This window comes from Podarcis erhardii (genome assembly GCF_964252035.2).
Source record: "Podarcis erhardii genome assembly, chromosome: 4".
NCBI lineage: Eukaryota > Metazoa > Chordata > Lepidosauria > Squamata > Lacertidae > Podarcis > Podarcis erhardii.
The window spans coordinates 48,956,062-48,977,170 of record NC_138508.1 but is presented as its reverse complement, the minus strand read 5'-3'; the positions used below and the strand labels follow the sequence as shown (position 1 = coordinate 48,977,170).

At 40.5% G+C, this 21,109-nt stretch overlaps 1 long non-coding RNA gene across 15 annotated transcripts in view; it reads right to left on the bottom strand.

The window, feature by feature from the left end:
• Positions 1 to 21,109, bottom strand: part of LOC309340036 — a 241,717-nt gene that overhangs the window by 125,627 nt on the left and 94,981 nt on the right. For all 15 annotated transcript variants that reach the window (XR_014155733.1, XR_014155734.1, XR_014155735.1 and 12 more), the window contains one exon: positions 18,126 to 18,198. This is a non-coding gene — a long non-coding RNA (uncharacterized lncRNA). The remainder of the gene's footprint in view (positions 1 to 18,125; positions 18,199 to 21,109) is intronic.

Sequence of the window (21,109 nt, the reverse complement as noted above, 5' to 3'; positions counted from 1 at the left end):
GCCTCCGTAGGGCAGCAAGGTGAAGGCACCCCGCTACCCTGCGGAGGCTTCAAAGGCTGTCCCTGAAGCCAGAACAGCGAGACGGAGCGCTGTGCAGCACTCTGTCTCACTATTCTAGCTTCAGGGTTAGCTGCGCAAAGCCTCCGCAGAGCAGCGGGGTGCCTTCATCCCGCTGCCCTCCGGAGGCTTCGCGGGCTGTCCCAGAAGCCTCCGCAGGGCACGGGAATGAAGGCTCCCCATGCCCTGCGGAGGCTTTGCAAAAAGCTAGACCAGCTAGAGGGAGCGCTACGCAGTGCTCCCTCTAGCTATTCTGGCTTTTGGATGGCCCCGTGAAGGCACCCCACTGCGCATTGCTCAGTCTCGCTATTCTAGCTTCGGGCTTAGCTGCGCAAAGCCTCCCCAGGGCTATCCCAGAAGCCAGAACAGCAAGAGGCTATCCCAGAAGCCAGATCCCTCTTGTTGTTCTGGCTTCTGGGATTCAGAATATTTTTTTTCTTGTTTCCTCCCCCCCCAAACTAGGTGCGTCCTATCATCTGGTGCGTCCTATAGAGCGAAAAATACGGTAATCATGGGGGCTGGCACTCACAAAGTCAACGAGAAAAGGCAGTAGGCGGCAATGGTGCCGCCTCTGAGAGAGAAACAGTTCATCTCCACCCTCTGCAGCCAGCGAGCAAGGCACCCTTTTTTGGGGGGGGGAAGCCTCAGATGCAGAGGCAGAATCTCCAGTGGCGTAGCGTGGGGGGTGCAGGGGGGGGCCGGCCACACCAGGCGCAACATCTGGGGGGCGCTCGCTCGCACTAGCAGCTCTCTGCCCCTACTAAAATCCACGGGTTAGGGGGCGCAAATTACTTGCCTTGCCCCGGGTGCTGACAACCCACACTATGCCACTGAGAATCTCTCTGCCTGGCTCCTGGTAATAAAGCTAATTTTCTTTGATCAGCATTGCTAAGCACCATTTAAAAAATAGATTTGAGTGATCTAAGGAAGAGTGAAAGAGGAAAAATATCAAGGGGGGGGGAATTAAAATAATGTTAAAGGTAAAGGGCCCCTGACAGTTAAGTCCAGTCGTGAACGACTCTGGGGTTGCGGCGCTCATCTCGCTTCTGAAATATACTCGGAGTCCTGTAGTGATTTCATGCTCTTTATTGCAGCTTATAAAACAGTGATTTAATTGCCCCTCCAAACCTCAGGCTTTTATATACATTGTTTAAACAATGAGTCCCATCTGATTGGCTGATTCTGCTTCCCTCCTGGAGCCTGACTGGTCTTTTCCTGCAGGCCAATCAGTTGTTGCATTCTACGATCCTACTTGCCTATTGTTCTAGGATCCAAGCTTAGTACATAACACCTTACTGGCCGAGGGAGCCGGCGTACAGCTTCCAGGTCATGTGGCCAGCATGACAAAGCCACTTCTGGCAAACCAGAGCAGTGCACAGAAACGCTGTTTACCTTCCCACAAGAGCGATACCTATGTATCTACTTGCACTTTGATGTGCTTTCGAATTGCTAGGTTGGCAGGAACTGGGACCAAGCAACGGGAGCTCACCCCGTCGTGGGGATTCGAACCGCCGACCTTCTGATCAGCAAGCCCAAGAAGCTCAGTGGTTTAGACCACAGCACCACCCTCGTCCCAAAATAATGTTAAGCTTAGTGAATTCTGAAATACTTCTATACAGACACAGAGATTAACATAAATGCTTGCATTCTGAGTTAAGAGGTTATTAAGCAGACAAGGCAGCTAATAACAGCCTAAAAAGAGTATTCAAGTGTATTCTTTTCATGTGATCATCCAAATTATTCTCATATATAATTCAACATAATTGTTTGACATCCCTGAATGTCTTGAGAAGAATATCCCAGAATTTCCTTTCCACTTGTTCATCCAAATTATTCATATTCATCATTTAACCTAATTGTACCCACATTAATCAAGCTCTTGCCACCCTATCAGCCATTCCACCATACATGTTGAGCTAATGTTAGGCAGGATTTTATGACATCTCAAGGTACAACAACTGAACGGAAACCAAATATATTGGAATGAAACGACACATGGTTTTAAAATTAAATTAGAAAATCTTGTTCTTAATTCTGAAGGGACCTGCATATTGAGCTATATATTCTTTACTGATGTCTGGGTCAAGATCTTATCAGCTTTATTATGAAGAATGTCAATAATAGACTACATGAAGATAAAATGTTTAATTAAAAATGAACACTGTATCCTAGTTATCAATCAGAAAACGGGGCCTATCACATACTGTCCTCGTTTTCCTATTAAACATTATTATTACACGTGGAATTTGTAAAAAAAGGGGGGGGTTAACTTGTATATATCCCTTAGACAAAATAGTTTAAAATTAGTTGCATCCTGGGCAAGTTATATACTTCACTGATCTGTGCCAATTATGAAATGAATGAGTGTGGTCTCCTTTTCAGCAGCCCTCAACCTGAATTTCTGGCTAATAAATATTGTTATTCAGAACAGGCCGAGTCTCGGAGAGAGATCAGCTTGGTTACCATACACTTCAGAAGCTGCTTTGACTCCACCTACCCTTCAAAGCATATTTCAGAAGGTTATTCAGATGAAATTGGCAAAGGTAGGATTTCAGCTTCTCAAGGCACTCAAATACCAGCAAATGAAGCTGAGAGGAGAGTTCTTGAACGGAATTTATTTAGTGCTTTTATATCCCAACTTTCTTCAAGGAAGGCAAGACAAAGTGAATGGGATGCCCAGGTGATCTCTCATCCAGGCTCCAACCAGACCCAGATTTGTTTAGATTCAGAAAAGCAACTAAATAATCTGACCTCAGAAATCACTAGGACTGAACATCATTAGAAATACAGTATAAAGGCTGTCAAAGTATAATTTTTCAATCGAACTACTTCATTTGCACAATAATGTTATAAAATACCATACAGTAGCATGCTTTAGATAATATCCTACTTTTTTCTTCCTTTCCTTTCCATTTCCTGTTTTACAACTAATGCATCAAAGGTAATCATGCACAGGCATCACCTTCAAAATTAGTGGCCAAGCACCAAAATGTGGCCTCAGCAAGCATTGCATGTGAAAAGTTTTTTTGCCTGGTGCACACCACCAAACAAAAAGTCACCATTGCCATTTTTTATAAAACATATCTGTTGGTAGTCGTGGGGCCTCTGGCTGCAAACACATCCTTCACATCTTTCTATGCCCGCTGCTAAACTCAGGGGGCTGTGTGGTTTTTTTCCTTTAAAAGTGCTGTATAGCAATGGGAATAGCAGTGCCTTCTAATAAACACAGAAACAAAGCAAAATAATAATAATTCACTATTAAAGTAAATTTAAAGTAATAATTTAAAATTTTGACCTAACATCAAATAAGCCAAATGATGAATTACCGGTAATTAGAAACTGGAAGGAAGAGTTATAGAAGCAAATACTCCCCATTAATAGTGCATTCGCTTATAAGATTTTGGTTGAAAAGAGCAAGAAAGAATAGCCAGTACTGTAGAACTTAGGAGAATTGGCCTGACCCAGTCATGGCCCTTTACAAGAAAGGAATAAGAGCAAATTCAAGTTGATGCAGAAGCTGTAGTGAAAGCATAAAGGGCTATTAATGAATTACGCTACCTGATCAGTTCAAAAGATAGTGATCAGGTAAGAAGTTTCTCTCCTCTTGACAGCTCCTCTATTTACAGGAAAGGAAGTCCTCTTTCCATGACAGAAAGCTTTCTAACTACTGTGATTGTTGCATGATAAGTACAATTATTGTGCACGAAATGCAATGCTAATGCTCAACTAAGTTTGGTTCAGAATTAATTCGCAATTGCGACAATTGAAAAGTTCTCAAATTAACAAAACAAATATTTTAAAATGTTGACCTGTTCAGCTGATGCTCCATGAGGACGAATGACCCTCCCAAGATACAGTACTGATATTCAAAGACAGCAGTAGCAGTGTAGATCATGTGTGGAGTTATGCAATTAGACCTTGCCCTTAAACCTGAAAATCAATGTAATTGATCAACAAATAGACTACTGGCAGAAATGCTAGATGAGACTGTAATTCAGGATAGCATGAATGCGGTCTGCAGCCAGAACTAGGGAATGTAAGTGATGAGAAAGGGCAGCAAGAAAGGACATGGAGTGGGTGGAGGGGAGTCAGATACTATTCAATAGTAACTTTTAGTCTACGGCATAAGATGTCGACAACATGTAATAATAATAAATGAGATCATTTTTACAATAAATAAATAGGTGATTCTCATGTTTACACCATAGGCTTATAGATAAGCTTAAGCTTTATCAGAAACAAAGGGCAATAGTGCTCTAGTTGAAGCATTATCACATACAGTGGTACCTCGGGTTAAGTACTTAATTCGTTCCGGAGGTCCGTTCTTAACCTGAAACTGTTCTTAACCTGAAGGACCACTTTAGCTAATGGGGCCTCCCGCTGCTGCTGCGCTGCCGGAGCACGATTTCTGTTCTCATCCTGAAGCAATGTTCTTAACCCAAGGTACTATTTCTGGGTTAGCAGAGTCTGTAACCTGAAGCGTCTGTAACCTGAAGCGTATGTAACCCAAGGTACCACTGTACTTAGGAATTCTGAGTTGGCAAAATAAATTGCAAGTGAGGGTGTGCTCAAGAAGAGGCCACCATGGGGAACACAGGGTTCAAAACCCCTTGCTCCCATGGTAGCCTCTCAATCTGGATCTCATGCACACTGACTGCAAAAATTACCTGCGTTTAAGGGTGGGGTTGTGTGAGTATTTTTTCTCTCACAGAAGAAACTGGTTAATTTTTCTGAGCAGGAAACTCATTGCACCTACTAGAACAGGCATGTCCAACTCCCAAGAGACTGCGATCTATCCCCACTATAAAAAAATTGGCAGTGATCTAACCATTGGATTGACCAGAGTTGTTGAGCTTTTGACATTCAGAGGCATACATCCTGTAACACTAAATGGGGCACAAACATCTTCACCCAGAGCTTCTAACAGTACCTCCATCTTGATATGATTCAGTTTCAACTTCTTCACCTCCACTTAGTCCTGAAATGACACCAGACTAATAAAATCTCTAAACCTGGATGCCTCATTGTCTACAAACCCAAAATATCTCCTTCTCTTGTGCACTGTGACATCATGTGTTGCTTTGTCAAACTTAGAGAGTACAAGGTCATCTGGAAAAGATCTCTAGTGAGACATTCAAGTTACAACACCCCCGGCTAGCAATTTTCATTTCAAAAAGCCACACAAACTATTATTTATAATTTCATTTTATTCCCTTTTATATCCCACTTTATGGATTTTCAAAGTTCTTAAGTTTATATATATTCTTCCTCTCCCTCTTTCTCATCAAAGGTTTCTAATTTAGCTTGTGACATCAACAAAAATCTGGAAAGGAAAAATCAGGCCAAATCTCCCCAACAGCTTGGGATTCATAAAAGTATTGCAAATGAGCCTTTTCCTTTTATAATTTATACTGATGTTTACCACAATTGTTGAAACACAAAATGGTTCAATGGCCATCAAATAAAAACACTTAGAATTTATATAGCCTATTTACAACTCACTTCAAGTGTTTAAAGAGCTTCACATGCATTGTAGCAGCAACATTTGCAATGACCATGCCAGGCAGGAGAGTATTATCATAACCAAATTCTGGGCTAAGGAGAAGGGATAAAATATTGAATATTGATTAGCATACAACATCCTAGTAAATTTGTTGCCAGTGTGACCTTTGAGCAAGGGAATTTTCTATGGCACAATCACAGCCACTCCATTCACCAGATGTGCAAATACAGTAGGCTATGCTACCAAAACAAAAAAAAACCCACATCCGAATTATATAGGGTACTTTTGTAGGGATGCGGTTGGCACTGCGGTCTCAACCACAGAGCCTAGGGCTTGCTGATCAGAAGGTCGGCGATTCAAATCTCCATGACAGGGTGAACTCCCGTTGTTTGATCCCAGCTCCTGCCCACCTAGCAGTTTGAAAGCATGTCAAAGTGCAAGTAGATAAATAGGTACTGCTCCAGCGGGAAGGTAAACAGCGTTTCCATGCGTTGCTCTGGTTTCGGTGTTCTGTTGCACCGGAAGTGGCTTAGTCATGCTGGCCACATGACCCGGAAGCTGTCTGCGGACAAATGCCGGCTCCCTAGGCCTATAGAGCAAGATGAGTGTGCAACCCCAGAGTCGTTTGCGACTGGACCTAACGGTCAGGGGTACCTTTACCTAGGATGCTTTGTAAAGACAACCACTGATAATTAAAAAAAAAAAAAAAGATACTGAGAAATATAATAAATGTATCTCAAAAAAGATACTAAGCAAATAGATTTTGATTATATATTCAAGTATTTGCTACATGCAGCCCATCATTTATAGCCACCATTTATTTTTTATACAGAACGTATTTACTAGAAAGTAACAGATCACCAAGTTCTTACATATAAATGTTGTATAATTTATTTATTGCTCCCCCCCCCTTAATGGTAAACTTATACTTTATTTTTGCTTCTTAGCGTTTCACTTACTCATGTCCTACATCCTTTTGTTTCGTGTTTTTTTGTGTCTGTGTTTTTAATGCTTCTCTGGGATTGTTCCCAATAGCTGACCCTGTGCCCCTTTGGTCAAGGAATCAGGTCAAGTGCATGACATCCAATGCTTCTCCCTCCTGATGGTTGTGTACTGCTGCTAGGTTCCCTCCACAGCATGTTAAACATCTGTGCAAGTGAAAGCTTAAATATGGGTGACTTCAGCATAAAAGCTGTTTGTAGAAACTAAAGCCAGTAGCAAAACCAGCCTAGAATTCTCGAAAACAGTACACAAATTTTAAGCACAATAATCCATAATAAAATATGGAGCCTGCATCTAAATGGTTATTTCCTAACACAACATAAATCCTGATCTTGCTTCATTTCCTTTTTGTCAAGAGCCGATAATCTGTATACTCAGGCTTTAAAAGAGGTTTTCCTTTGCTTAAAGCAATGGCTGCCACAGTGACCTGGGAACGAAACTTCAATAGAGTTATTGTTAACACACACTAGGAGTTGTTCGAGGATATTTTAGTAGGTGCCACAAAACCCACAACTGTTAAAACAAAGGAAGAAGGAGCTACAGTCTTCACAAGCCTTTTGATTAGAAGACAACCGTTGGAAGTTAGTATAAAAATAAGCCTACAAATGGTAAACAATGGGAAATTAATATTGAGAAATATGATCGAATACCTAAGTAATTTAGTCAAGCAACAAAATATGAAGAGACCCTAGAAATATATGTTTATTATAACCAAATTTTCTGCACCAGTTTTTAAAAAGTGTGCTAACTCATCCACTGTTCTGGAGCAACAAAGCAGCACAAAAAACCCTCTAACTCCAGTTTCTGGATTATTTTATGTACCTAGATTTTTAAAAACTTTTTTTGGACTGACCACTCAAAAATTGCTGGGGTTTTAAAACACATAAACGTCTTTCTTTGGCGCCTGCACCACCATGCAAGAAAATCCTAAGGCAGTGTCTTAGATCCATCCCTTATGTTGAAATAGCATTATTAGAAAAAAATAAATCAAGTTCTTGACTGCTCTGCACCCTTTCCACAGACTGCCTGAAGGGAGCTTGTGGACCACCAGATGAAAGTTTGAGCTATCTACTACAAACCAAGGTTAGGGCTGGGTGATATCTGATTTTGAATATTGTGATATATCACCAGCTAAACATCGCGATATACCAATATATTACAATGTCTGAAATAAGGATGGAGCTATGTAGAGGCATTGGCTGGCTTCACGGCTTTCCCTGAATCGTGATTTTTGCATAGCACACAATCACGTTCATGATACATTGCCAGGTCAAAAATTATGAAACTGATATCACCATAACTTGGGGGTACCTCAAGGACTGCCTCTCCCCATATGAACTGACCCAGACCCTGAAATCATAATCTGAGGCCCTTCTTTGTGTACTCCCTTCCACGAGAGGTCTGATGGGTGACAACATGAGAGCGGGCCTTTTCTAAAGTGACTTCCCATTTGTGGAATGCAGGCACGCCACCTTGCCCCCGCGACAGTGGGTGCCCGAGGCATGCAAGCATGTGTGTGTGACGTCAGTACACCCGCAGCATGCTGATGTAACTCGTGCATGATGTAGGGGCGTGCCGATGTGACACACACATGTCCCGTGGTGTGTGCATGCCACCAAGTGGAATCTTGGGGGGGGGCACCCCTTCCTTTATAATTTGTGGGAACCCAGGGCACCACATAGTCTGGTGTCTATGGTGGAATGCTCTCCCCAGTGAAGCCCGCCTGGTGCCTTTGTTACATATAGTTTGGTGAAAACATTTCTTTACAACCAGGCCTTTGGCTGATTAAACAACCTATGGCCTTTTTATTGTGTTTGTGAAGGTGGGATCATTGGTTTTTGGTTATGTATTCTGTGTTCTCATTTTGTATGTTTATGTTGTGACCCACCCTGTGCTCTTCGAATAAAGGGTGATATACAAATTTAATAAATAAATGATAAATTATAGGTTTGTGAGACAGGGTTTGCCTGTGCAGAAGTCATACTGGCTCAGTAATTTCTAGGCTCTCCCCACAATTGTTTTTAAAAATTGTACTAAATTGGCTATTTTCCCATCCTCAGGTATGGAGGCTATCTGAAGAACAAGTTACACATTTTTGTTAGAAGATTAAGGATTTCACATTTGAGTTCTTTGCAAATTCTCAGATGGATGCGATCTGGATCGAGTCTTTCCCAGCGCTGCCGGAAGTTGCCACGGACTGGAACTGGAATCTTTTGGGTGCAATGCATGTGCTTTACCACTGTGTTATTGCTCTTCTCCCAATGCCACTTCATCTGTAATGCTACTGCGCTGAGCATATTGCATAAAACACTGAACATATGGCATACTGTAGTGTCTTTGAGTGACAAATTTCTTGTTGACAAGGTGCAAACACAAACCTGTATTACACCAAGTACTTACTACTAACAAAATTCTCCTTTCCCTGTACTCTTCTATTGATTGTACTGTAGTTTCTGGCAACCCTCCATCTACACAGTAACCATATTATTAGAAAATGTGCTGGACCACAAAAGTGAAGGAAAATTGATGTATGTCAAACCACACCTTTAAGTTTAAAGATAAATAAGCAGACAGGGGTATAAAAATACAAAAGAAAAGATGTGGAGATTAAAGGCAAGAGTTTCAAAACATTCAAATTGTGTTCTAAGATCATTCCAACATATATTTTATAGTACTTGCCACAACTATCAAAAGGCATGTTGTGCTGCAGATATCTTTGCCAAATAAACATTATGACATAAACATTACATGCTGTTAAATATGGGAAGAGTGCCAAAACAGTCGTGTTCATCAGAATGTTTCCATTACTTTATTTTTTTTAAAAAACCCTCAAAATCTAATTGCATCATGAAGCAAACACTGAAAATTCTAATTTAGTATAAAATGTTCCACCCCTCTTTATTACTGAAACACTTTTATTTTGGTTGAGTTATTCACTTGATGCATCATAGATCTGGTTATTACTTGACTGAATGCATGAAATTGGTCTTCCAGATGATTTATTATCTTCACAGGCTTCTGGCTTCCAGCAGAAAGTGTGTGGAAAGTGAAATATCACATATTGGCTATTGTGTGTGGACTGGTTGTTCTTCCCAACCATTGTACATCAACTCACTTTCATATCTGGTTATGCAGTAGTTGCATAGTCCCAGTAGCAAACCTTTTACTCTTTGGTGGTGGTGGTAGTAGTAGTAGTAGTAGTAGTAGTAGTAGTAGTGTGTACATATTTGCATTCTTACAAACTTACATTTAATATCACCAATACCAGTTTCATGTTAGTTTTTAGCCATTTGCACTGATTACTACAGAGCGTTAAGACGTGAGCACTATAACTTTTAAATAGCATGCAATCATGATGCTTCTTTCCAAGGCAGCTTAGTAAACTATAATTGTGTCTATGTGTTTTCTTTAAAGGTCAAAGGCGAGCAGCAGTTTAAACCCACATTTTAGTAAAACAAACTTGAACTTTCTAAACAATAACTCTCCTTTTTGTACAGTGATGGGGGATGGCTGCTTCCTGTCACAAGGCCTCAACAGAAGATAGCAGTTTGAACTAAGATAGCCTGGATAAGCTTTCAGCTCTGTTGAAAACAGATGCAAAAAAACAGCATTGCACACAATCCTTATCTCCATTATGGCTAAACGTCCTAACTAAAATGATCAGTTAGACAACATACACAGAACACTGATACGCCATGCCACAAACATATGCATGGTGTCATGTTAACTTAGGATGTAGCTGAAACAGAAGAGAGTATATATAATTCTTCAATTATAAATAAGGGCATAGATTAATTTTGGAATCAAATGCAATGTTGAAAGAATTGTTGAAAAAATGAATGGCTAAAAGTATATTTATGCTGATTGTCAGAACCACAGTGAATGTTTTACTGGCAATTTTATCATGCCTACTGACAATTATAAGCAAATCTCAAGAACTGTCAAGTACCCTTCTCAATTCCCAAATTTAATCTAATTTCCAAGTGAATACTGACATTAATAAATCTTCAGAACAAAATGTTTGACACAATATTAACCAATATTTTCAGTAAATGTCAAGAATGTCCAGGTTACTTCAAAAAAACACCCAATTTATTCTCATTTGCAACATTTAATAGAAAACGCCAAAGCAAAATGGTCTAATTATGCCTCCTTTTCATAGAGTAGGTGCATCAAACTGTAGCAGGTGACTAGTTGGAGTGAAATCTTTATGAAAAATCATCCCTGCACATCGATGGCAAGCACGTCATAAAAATACTAAGCTAAAACCCTTCTTTTTTTCTTCTTGCCATCTAATTTTCCATGTACAGTGCTTTGTTTGTTTGTTTGTTTGTCTGCATGCATTTGCAATCCATCCTATGAATTCAATCTGCATTCTAAAGTGGTACAGTCCTGACATAGATTTATTACCTCTATGACAACTAGACCCATTCACTGAATACAACTTTTCTTGTTTGCATTGTCTGAAGATGTTAAACATGTAGATAACACAGTATCATGTTTTCTGTCCTAACCTAAAAACACACCTGCATCCTTATAAGCTACATTGTTATAGAGAGATATTGAATGAAATGGTTCCACTAGTAGCACTTTTGTTTATGCAACTGAATTTCTTCTCTCTATGTGCCCACCACACACTCCTCTAAATGTTTTCCAGTTGATCGGGGCAATTCCCAGAACTTGGGGGGCAGGCAGCAAGAAGAAAGGAGGGAGAGGAAGTTTTGCTTCACAGCCAGAAGTGGAACTGTTTAGATGAATACTATCCATGGAGTTTTAAACTTTTTAATACAGCAAAATTAAGACAAATCCTAACAACATACTTTGAACTTTCCACAGCAATATATTTCACTCTGTTGCAAAAGGCACACATAAGTATGCCACCTAATGGAGCTGTCTAATCACAGCAATGCATTCTGATGCTTAGCAGTAACAATTTGCAAAGTAGTTACAATTATAAATGATACAATGTTAAGTGCTTTTCACATTAATGTCATAATCAAAAAATATGTTTCATTAAATGTTTTGTCAAACTACTTTTGTTCATTAAGAAAGCATGCATATTTTAAGAGTATTTGTTACTTATAGCATATACAAATGAACTGATGGTTCAGTGCAGAAAACATCTTTATATACATGTATGTTATATGCCTCAAAAGCAATTTTTAAGAGGAGAAACTGCTACCACTCTCTTGTATTATTTTCTTTACAGAGCTGTTTGAATTACAATCTGTCTCAAGTCCATGCACATATTAAAAGAATAGAATAGTAAAATCACAATGCAACAAATAAGATGCAGCTAATAGCCCAACTGACACCATAAGTTAGGCTCCCCAGCACTATTTATTCATAGATAAATAGATATTAGATATGCCTGTGTGAAGAAATGTTGATGCTCATGGAAAGTGGATTGCTTAGACCACCCCAATTTTGGGATCACCATCCATAGTTCATACTGTGGCCAACAAGGCTAGATCATCCTACAATGTTTTATTATTAACTGCCTACCTTCTTTAAAAAAAGCAAATAGTTAAAATCTATACTGAATAGGTGGATTAAGTTTTTTAAAAGATGTCTGATCATGTTTACAATAAAAATCACATTTATAGCATACTCCAGCTGCATACTCCAAATCAGTATTAAATCCATCTGAAGGCAAATAAATAATAATAATAATAATAATAATAATAATAATAATACCTTTATTGTCATTGCACAACCTGTGCACAATGAAATTAAACGAGCCTCCCTCCCTCCCTCCCCCGCAAACACTCAGTCTCATTGCACTCTGTGTGCTTATCGAACAACACACAACCTCGCAAGCAGCAATTTCACTACTTCTCCAGTACATCTTCTCCAAATACAAAGTGACCAAATATCAACAACCAGGGTATGATTTTTATTTCTTTTAAAAGCAATATATGCCATTCTACTCGTCACACAAAATTGGCATATTGGTAGATAATATGGCCAATCAGAATCTCAACCAGGCCCTGATAAACATCTCCCCTAAGGGCAGGGAGGGGGGAGGTAATCAAACAAGATGTAAGCAGCCAGACTCTTTTGTTCCTTGATAAATATTTGCCTTTGTCTTTTGTGATAAGGTCTGCTGCCTGCATTTCAACCTCAGAAAGGCCCTGTTGTTTCTGCAGAGAAAACATTTAATTAAGATCATTGCTGATTTTGCAGCCCCCCTGTGTGCTAAAGGAAAGCCAAGAAAGCAGGTAGGAGGGGTTTTTTTTTGGGGGGGTGGAAAATCAAGTCAACCTCCTTGAGTTGTAAATAGGGAAGAACAAATGTTATGCAGGTTCCACAACAAGGAAACACATGCCCTCCTGCTGAAAGGGCTGGGGGGAAGTTATCTCCTGGAGATCCAAAACTGCAAGGCTGTGGGAAGAGGGCAGGCAAGCAGCCTACAGAATCAGGGCTGTGGGTGAAACCAGGAATGAAAGTCATGCATTTAAAAGGCTTCTGTGAGATACTAAGGACAAGGGGGTGGGGAATAGAAGTGCACAGATATTCTAATAAAGTCAGTGACAAAACCATTTTTGCTCATATCTAGACATGACAGTGATTCTCTCATGCTATTAAAAAAGTAAGAAGCATAATGTTGAAAACAGATTTGGTGGTTTCCCCAAATTCTTAAAAGGTCAGTTCTATTTCTTTCTTTTTTACAATATCTTTCAAATTATGCCACCATGTGTAATGTATTGAATGAGAAGTATATAGGTAATTAAAATCAGTGCACATATGCCAGCCAGGGTCACTATACATCCTGATTTTCCTGGACATACAAGGAATACCACAGTCAGCAGCAGTACAGTGGTACCTTGGGTTAAGAACTTAATTTGTTCTGAAGGTCTGTTCTTAACCTGAAACTGTTCTTAACCTGAGGTACCACTTTAGCTAATGGGGCCTCCTGCTGCTGCTGCTGCGCCGCCACCACACGATTTCTGTTCTCATCCTGAAGCAAAGTTCTTAACCCGAGGTACTATTTCTGGGTTAGTGGAGTCTGTAACCTGAAGTGTCTGTAACCCGAAGCATCTGTAACCCGAGGTACCACTGTATCTGGAAATCAGTCAAATGTCTGGTAAAACCCAGGCGTATGTCAGCCCATTTCGGCAGTGCGGGTTTTTTCCATAAAAATAGCTCAAAAACTGCAATTTTGGGGGCCAACTATACAAAACCCGACCAACTTTGCCCAAAAAAGCTTAACAATTTTTCTGTCCAGATTTTCACTGTTTGATGTATGGTAATCCTATGCTAGCCTTTCAGAAATAGACTGCATATGCGATAGAAATAGAGACTCAAACATCACTGAGCTCCTTATGGATTTTAGTCACAAATGTTAGTTATTTGAATTGCTATAAATAGATTTTCAAGATGCTGTACTCAAGATTCAGTCTTAAGATTCAGAGGCCCTTTTTGTTGCATGTATTTCGGATACAATAATCACACTGCCTTATGTCTTTCTTGCAATTTGTGTAAATTTCACAACAAAGGAAGCAATAAACAAAACCAGAGTGCAATGGGATTAAGCCAAGATTATCTCAATTGATCTTCTCCACAAGTGTAGGGAAACCAGACTCCCTTAAGAGCACTCATGATGATAATGAATAGCAAAAAATTACTCGACTAAAATTACATCAGCCTAAAGTTGACAGTAAGAAATTATTATGTTGAGTGTTGGGCACACAAATGTACAAGAATGAAAGCTGAGGACTTTTGACACTGGAGAGGTACTTCCTGCAGTCTTATCTTTGCCGCAACAGCAGGGCTGCTATAAACAAAGATGATTGTGAAGCTCAGGCTTAGATATCCATAAGAATTCCCTGAGATAGTCAGTGGAAACTTAAAAGATCTTTTAAAATGTAATGTATTTTCAGAACTCTCAGAAAGCAGAAGAGGAAACAAAAACAGGAGAGCAAAATAAGCTTACAGTTAAATGTAGATGTAGAGTTTGAAGCATATTTTATCACTCTGAATGCATAAGAACGCTGCACTGATATGAAATTAGTCTTTAAAGAAAAAATAAATCATTGCTTAGAAATTAGAGAGCCTGCAGATTGTCAAAATGTTCAAAACCAATTAATAGAAAATATCAGCATCATAGGTTGGAATAGACAGTCTCACAGTGAGTAGCATTTTCAGAAGTTTATAGAGAATGTAAAGTTACAGATAGGTAGCCGTGTTGGTCTGCCATGGTCAAAACAAAATAAAAAAATTCCTTCCAGTAGCACCTTAAAGACCAACTGAGTTAGTTCTAGGTATGAGCTTTCGTGTGCATGCACACTTCTTCAGAAGTGTATCTGAAGAAGTGTGCATGCACACGAAAGCTCATACCTAGAACTAACTCAGTTGGTCTTTAAGGTGCTACTGGAAGGAATTTTTTTATTTTGTTTAGAGAATGTAAAGTGAGGCAATAATTTAAAAAGAGGAATGTTTCTAAAAGAAGAGCAAGAAAAGCCGTGTTCAGGTGAACACAGGAAGGTATTGTCCAGGTGTAAGACCACTGGGATACAGACAAAAGCCTTTCCAACAATATCCATGTGCCTGGATGCTCCTCTCCAGACCTTGTATGTTTTGCATGGCGGTCTGAAGAACGTTTCCAAGTATGGTCCGCTGAAACCTGATTAAGATGTGGGGATATTTCTAAGCAAGTTCAAAAGGACACTTTTGACACTCTTTTCAGGCCTTCGTGCTACACATACAAAGAGCCAAAGAGGAGCCTGTACACCCTGGGATGTGGGGGGCAGAGACTACATGTGTACTCCTACCCTCATTTATGGATAAAACCTTCCCATGTTCAGGTGAACATGGCTTTGCAGAGTCTGAAACAAAGATACTAATGCAGCCTAGAAGATTGGGGATAGTTTATATGTTCAAGTAGTATACATGAATCTAGACTGTGCCAATTCAAGTGGGAGAAGTAACATGCCCCAGTGTTCGTCCATTTATAAATATTTCCTACATATCCAAAGCTAGCATGCCAGGAGGAAGCGTTCAGCCTTGCCATCTCCCTTATATGCTCATTTTCTATGAGCTGGATTTCCCCCTTCCTACATCAGTAAACATTCAAGCGTGTAACACAGGACCTGAAGAAGAGCCTTTCCCACTTGATTGTAAAGTTTCAAGTGGAAATGTTGGACCTCAACCAAGCCATTTCATGACAATGTGAAAACATCTGGGAAACCCAGACAAGCTGTAAAATCAGAAGTGTGTGTATACACTATGAACATTAAGGGTTTGGGGGAAGAAACTAGTCTATAAGATTTAAGACTGGTTGCATTACACATCTTTTATGTTACTCCTCATATACTTCTAATCTCAAGCCCTCATGTTCAACCTATCTGGCATTCCATCAGGAAGATATTCAAACTAAAAGAATCTCTGATTATTCATTAGTCTTGGTTTGCAATGATTAGGTGATTTTTTTCATACATAGGTTAACAACTGGCTTGCGATGTAGTGATTTTAAATTGCCCAGCCAGTGATGGTCTCAGTTAATGAGGTTCGGACTGGTATGGGGGGCACAACAAGTATGTTTTCAACAGATGGGGGAAGCCTGGCAGTTTTGAATAGGGCAAGGCCAGCATGCTAATGGGTCAGGGTGCATGATCAATACAGAAAAAAAGAATCAAGTCAACATACCTGGGAGTGAACCAGCATATAAAAGCCTAAGTGAGTGCCTAAAATCATAGAATCATAGAATCATAGAATCATAGAGTTGGAAGAGACCACAAGGGCCATCGAGTCCAACCCCCTGCCAAGCAGGAAACGCCATCAGAGTACTCCTGACATATGGTCGTCAAGCCTCTGCTTAAAGACCTCCAAAGAAGGAGACTCCACCACACTCCTTGGCAGCAAATTCCACTGTCGAACAGCTCTTACTGTCAGGAAGTTCCTCCTAATGTTTAGGTGGAATCTTTTTTCTTGTAGTTTGGAACCATTGCTCCGTGTCCGCTTCTCTGGAGCAGCAGAAAACAACCTTTCACCCTCCTCTATGTGACATCCTTTTATATATTTGAACATGGCTATCATATCACCCCTTAACCTCCTCTTCTCCAGGCTAAACATGCCCAGCTCCTTTAGGCGTTCCTCATAAGGCATCGTTTCCAGGCCTTTGACCATTTTGGTTGCCCTCCTCTGGACACGTTCCAGTTTGTCAGTGTCCTTCTTGAACTGTGGTGCCCAGAACTGGACACAGTACTCCAGGTGAGGTCTGACCAGAGCAGAATACAGTGGCACTATTACTTCCCTTGATCTAGATGCTATACTCCTATTGATGCAGCCCAGAATTGCATTGGCTTTTTTAGCTGCCACGTCACACTGTTGGCTCATGTCAAGTTTGTGGTCAACCAAGACTCCTAGATCCTTTTCACATGTACTGCTCTTAAGCCAGGTGTCACCCATCTTGTATTTGTGCCTCTCATTTTTTTTGCCCAAGTGCAATACTTTACATTTCTCCCTGTTAAAATTCATCTTGTTTGTTTTGGCCCAGTTCTCTAATCTGTCAAGGTCGTTTTGAAGTGTGATCCTGTCCTCTGGGGTGTTAGCCACCCCTCCCAGTTTGGTGTCATCTGCAAATTTGATCAGGATGCCCTTGAGTCCATCATCCAAGTTGTTGATAAAGATGTTGAATAAGACCGGGCCCAAGACAGAACCCTGTGGCACCCCACTAGTCACTCTTCTCCAGGATGAAGAGGAACCATTGATGAGCACCCTTTGGGTTCGGTCAGTCAGCCAGTTACAAATCCACTGAGTGATAGCATAGTCAAGTCCGCATTTTACCAGCTTCTTTACAAGAATATCATGGGGCACCTTGTCAAATGCCTTGCTGAAATCAAAAATACCCAAGGCCTAGAAATTCTTGCTGAAACCAGTTAAAAATACCCAAGGCCTAGAAATTCTGCTCCAAATAAGCTTTTTCATCACAAAATAAACCTCAACAGCAATGATAGCCTGGAAAGAGGGAGGGTTTCACAGTGGTTAGAACGCTGGATTTGGAACAGAGAGGCATGGGCTTAAACCTCAATTCCCAGGGATGCTCACTGTGTGACCTTGGGCAAGTCATATATTTTCTGCTTGAGGCAGGACAGCAATTGACATACAAACAAATCCCAGTCAAAGTGCACAGGACCCAAGGCTGGACAAGTTATTTTGGAGCCTGAGGCAAAAACACTTTCCAGAATACCTCGCTGGGAACAAATATGCCACAATAATAAATAATAATTGATTTTCTTCCATCTCATGATATCCAAAAGCCGCTGCCTAAGAGGGAAACCTCACTTTGCCTAAAAGTAGGGCCAACCCCACACACCAATCTAACTTACTTCACATGATTGCTGTGAGGATAAAATGGGATAATTCAAGTGTATGTCACTAGGAGCTCCTTAAAGGGCTGGTACACACACACACAAATATGTAATAGGTAAGTAAATAATTCAAATAAGGAACTTTGTAATTTTCTACATATTTGTCAGGAAAACATTGGGCAACGAATGCAAGTACTGCAAATATTCATTGAGTTACACAGTAATAACCGTGCTGTGCCAAAACAACTTACCATTTGTGCAGTACGCCTGATGGTTAAATAAAAACTCTGTATTGCCAGCTACATGGTGAAAATCCCCGAAGACCTAGAAAATGAAGGTAATAAAAACCAGTTAAAAATCCACACACGTTTCTAAGCTTGATTCAAAGGTTGCTAATTTTATTGGATTTTTGTTTGGATATCTATTTTCAAGACTTCAATAAAAGGCTGGCTTTAAAGCTCAAGCGATTACTTCCATTAAAAATATCAGTGATACCACGCCTGTAAAAGCCAACATACTTAGGGCCATGAAACATTAAGTCCTTTATTTGTTCATATGCCAAGTTTTGCATTCACAACCACCCTCCAACCTCTCTGCCCTCAACCCTGACCTGATCATGCTGTGTAGAAAGAAAGAGTAATTCATTCCTCACGTTAGCCTATTCTTGGGCCTCTCTTCTGAGCAAAGATTATTCACAGTAAACAGCTATTATTTCTATGCTCAAACAACATAGGATCAGAGATAATTCTAAAGTCACTACATCAATTTTCTCATTTGGCCATTATAAAAAAATATCCTGATCTGATACACAAAAACAAAATGTAGATAACGCGTGCCCCACCCCCTGCAATTTACAGTAATAAAAACTAAGCATTCAAATTATCTCATGGAAACTAACAATCATGATATGCATAATTCTGAATTTGGAATCTGACTCCAAACTGATGGGATATTATTTGCAATATGTTCTTATATTCATAGCTGCAAGCATTCAAATGGTCTTATGCAAACAATAATTATATCCATATTGCCGAAAGTGGAATTCGATGACAGAATATAACATGTTTTTATATTCATTACCACAAGATGCTGTGATAACCACCAACCTACTTAAGGGTTAGACAAATATGGCTCCTACTGGCACCAACAGGAGCATGTATCCTGAGACTTAATGCCGCCAAGGTAGTAACTGTGAGTGGGCTGGGAATCGGCTAGCTCTGCCCTTCCTGCATGCCATTAACCCAATCCTGATGGCTTTCCCCACGCCTGCTAATCTACCGATTTTTGCGTCTTCAGGCCCAGAAAGCTCTCCTCTAAATAAATTCACACTTGACTCAAATTTTGGTTTTGGTTTTTGGCAGAATTTAGGCCACAAGTTTATTGATTACAGAAAGTGAATGGTTGCATAGGCTCTGATTCGACTAGCTCCCTGCCATGCAGGTAGTGCTGACCCCGGGTTCCAGCATAGGTCAGCCGAGGGTGAACACCTGGATAAGCGGAAAACTGGAACAGGCTATCTCCGCCACCCAAATGTCCCCGTGGACTCAGGCACTGGCACAACCCCCTCTCATGGGTTAACCAAACCATCGAGTCCTTGGATTCCTTTAATGGAATACCCTTCACATAGGGATGGCGAGAGCATTCTCCCATCCCTATCACCTGAACCAGAGCCTATCTGCAACCTTACAAGTTGTGACAATTTGCTACACAGCAGGCAAAACCCAAATGGCACCAGCCAATCAGCCAAGTGGGAAAAATTCCTGCCGTGCCCCTGCCTCAATGACAGACAACACACGACGGCATAGCAAGGTCAAGTGCAAAGCCCTAAAAATAGGGAGAGATGGGCGGGTGTTCCAAATGCACGGGCCGAAAGAGGAAGCTCTGGGTCACATGCATAGGTATATATAGGTCCCTCAAACCATTTGGACTGCGTCCCATTGGCCAGATTGCACCCAGCTATGAGGGACCTACCAATCGGGTGTTGTGGCTGACCAATCGTACCTACCCACAACACAGGGTGTCGGTTTCCAGGTCTCACCGCAATATGTGCCCTCTTTAAGGGAGGACCCAATTTATTTCAACAACTACAAGTGGTACGTTCACTGTTACATGTAGTTTGGCCCAGAGTGGAATTTCCGCATTAAGAAACTATGGTCCACTGAACACATAACTGTGGTGGCAAATAACTGTGGGTTCCTTTGAGGTTTGCGGGTGCAGTTTCTGGGGGCATCTGTTTGGACGCTGCTTAGAATTCTGGACTGGATGAACCATTGGTTTCATCCAGGAGTGTTCTTCTTACGATGGTTAAACTGATCTCTACTATGAAGCACCTTGCTGTTTTCTGAATATTGCCACACTGTGTAACATATTCAGAATAGGGGTCAGCCATGTTAGATTCATGGGTCTCCTAATGTCTACCAGATTTGATTTGCCAAAGAGAGGTCGTGTGAGGTATGAAGAAATGGCTGGCAGGCTAGACATGCTCTACAGACATTAAACTGTCTGTTCTTGATTTACTGAATCTCTCAAATTACAGCTTTTCATGAGATAAAAACATACCTAACAATGTCTTTCCCTAAAAATTAAAATAAAAGAAAGCCTTGAAAAGACATGCAGAAATCAAAATAAGCAATGTAATTCATGATCATTTGTTTTTAAGGGGACTTTGAAAACAAAATACTTGGCTTGTTTGTTTTGGTTCACACTCAATGGGAAATTTGGCAGAGGGGACATACAAAAATCCAAAGAGGAAGAAAAATCAAAGGTGGGAAAACATTTCTGCTTGCAATGGAAATTTTTATTCAGAACCAACACCTCTGCTTGCATTGTGCAGGGCCAACCGGGTTTTTTTTTATGACCCATGCAGGATGTTAGCAACAACACATAGCATTAATGATTTATATCCACAAAAGGTCATTAAGGGTGCCTCTTTGATTCTTCATTTTACTTATCCTGTCAATAAAGTGCTTTGTTAAACTCTTACGCTGGCCTCTTCAGGATAAAAGGGGCGGGAAATAACAGCAACAAAATGGGGTTGGGGGAAGGTGAGATTATACAGTATCCTAAAATAAACATACTGCGGTATCTCTAACTCACAGTCTCCCTGAAACTGATACACAGCTTTTAATGAAAGTCCAGAGATATGCTTTTGTCTTCAATTAAACCACAGCATGATTTTGACTGGGAGGCCCTTTCACAGGATCCCACCACAATGGAAACAGGCACAGATCCTTCA